At 44.3% G+C, this 2094-nt stretch overlaps 1 non-coding gene across 1 annotated transcript; it reads left to right on the plus strand.

Moving 5' to 3' along the window:
- Positions 1 to 429: 429 nt before the first annotated feature.
- Positions 430 to 501, plus strand: trnaa-agc (transfer RNA alanine (anticodon AGC)). Its single transcript has one exon. It is a non-coding gene; the product is annotated as a tRNA-Ala (tRNA).
- The last annotated feature ends 1593 nt before the right edge of the window (positions 502 to 2094 follow it).

A 2094-nucleotide genomic window follows, 5' to 3' on the forward strand; every position in this document is an offset into this window, starting at 1 on the left:
ACCTCTCACAACCACAGAAGAACAAGCAAAGGTTTGGAGCAGTAAAGCCTTCAATAATGACATCATCATGTTTGAGGGTTTTCTTCCCTCAAACTGTTTCTACCAACACGACAGAATCCTGGAAATATTTCAGGTGTTGACCTCCCAGCAGCCTGAAGGTCAACCTGCATTATCTGTTATGTTGCTGAGCAGAGGAAGGAGCTCAATGGTAGAGCGCTAGCTTAGCATGTGAGAGGTGGTGGGATCGGTGCCCTCGTTCTCCAGAAGACTTCAGCTTGTTCTGTTGTTGAGCTCTGATGAAACCACTGACTTTGAACCACACACAAAGTGAAGGAGTGACTTAAGATTGATGGCACCTGAGGAACTTCTAGGTTTCCTAAAATCAATCAATCGAAATTCATTCACCAGTTAAACAGTGACACTACCACAGGGGATGTAGCTCAGTGGTAGAGCGCATGCTGAGCATGTGTGAGGCCCTGGGTTCAATCCCCGGCATCTCCAGCTGGACCTGTGTAGCCTTCATCTTATCAGCTCAAGTGATCCTTAAATGTGACAACAGTCGATTCACTATCAGAAGACATCTTCTACATGTTCAAGGTGGGCGAACTTTCCACAAATGTTCAAAATTACTTTTGAAAATGAAAACATAGATCAAACCTGCCCTGTCAATCACCCACAATGGGCGGGTCGTCCCACTCCCTATCAGGTTCCCCACTCCGTGACCCAGGAGGCTCCCTCTCCCTATCAGGACTAGAAATCCATTGGGGTCTCCCTGCTCAGGTAGGAGTCCTGCCCACAACGTTAAGCTGTTGATGTTCTAGAGGAGACAACATCTGATCTTTGTTAGATCCACCAGTCAAAGGTTTTCTTTAAAGGCTGTAGCAGCTGAGAATGAGGGATTAATAACCATCTCAGTGAGGACATTTTGAAACATGATGACATTTTATTGACTTGGAACACTGCAAAAATCATCTCCCCTCCAAAAACCCTCCTCTTCAACTTTGTACTCAAGTTGTCTCCTCATCTGGCACCACAGGATCCAGGACGTTCAGTCAAAAAAATCATTAGTGATTTCAAAAATGGCCATCAGACACAAAATAAGACTTCAAACAGGTTTACAATTTTATTTTATGTTGACACATTTTGTCCATTTAATATCAGGACTGCTCCCAGATCAGCTCCATGACCTCATCCCTGCACCAGAGTACCGCCCAAGTTCATCAAGGATGGCCAACATGAGCAGGTCGAGATTCACCTCCATCTTTGGAGGCTGATGAATTTCCTCCTGAGGACCGTCAGGCTGTTTCCTTACTTTGCTGTGACCCAACAGCAGACAGCAACAAGGACTGTGGTGCACTTGGTAAAACCACCATCTGGAGTCTGGAGCAAGATGCTGATGTGATCCTTTGATGAGTTTAGAATTAGTCAGAGATCAAAGACTGAAGCAGGAGATCAATGCACAGAACCCAGAGATCATAGACAGAATTCAGACATCACACATAGAATTCAGACATCAAACACAGAATTCAGAGATCAAACACAGAATTCAGACATCAAACACAGAATTCAGAGATCAAAGACAGAATTCAACGATCAATCAATGTGAGGAACCAGCGTCTCATGTGAAGATGCTTCTGAACTCATGAAGTGAAATCCTACCAAATAGAGATGAGTGAGTCCAACTGGACCTGAACAGGAGAGAAATAAAGGAGTTATTGTTATGCAATTGTTATTTATTTCCAGGCCAGGTGAGGGTTGGATTTTGTTCATTCATGTTGAAGTGAACTGACAGTGGGACTGTGGACCTGGGCTGAAGTCCAGCTCACTGCTGGTTTAATGAAACCACCTGATTGTTTTTCCTATCAGCTCTGATCTGATGGAAGAAACAAAAAGCCAAACTTCATTCGTCCGTGTCCAAACTCCACGTCTTTTGATGTACAGCACTCCAGTTATTTGTTTCTTTCCAGACAGAAGCAGGTTGGTGGAGGAATAAAACCTCAACAGTGAACAAACAGCAATGAGAGAAGTGAATCCTGCACTCACAGAAGTTGTGTCTGCACTCGCCAACCAGGAAACGCGTCTATCTTCTGTGTG

This window comes from Aulostomus chinensis, chromosome 1 (genome assembly GCF_037954235.1).
Source record: "Aulostomus chinensis isolate RoL2024-O1b breed Wild chromosome 1, RoL_Achi_v1.0, whole genome shotgun sequence".
NCBI lineage: Eukaryota > Metazoa > Chordata > Actinopteri > Syngnathiformes > Aulostomidae > Aulostomus > Aulostomus chinensis.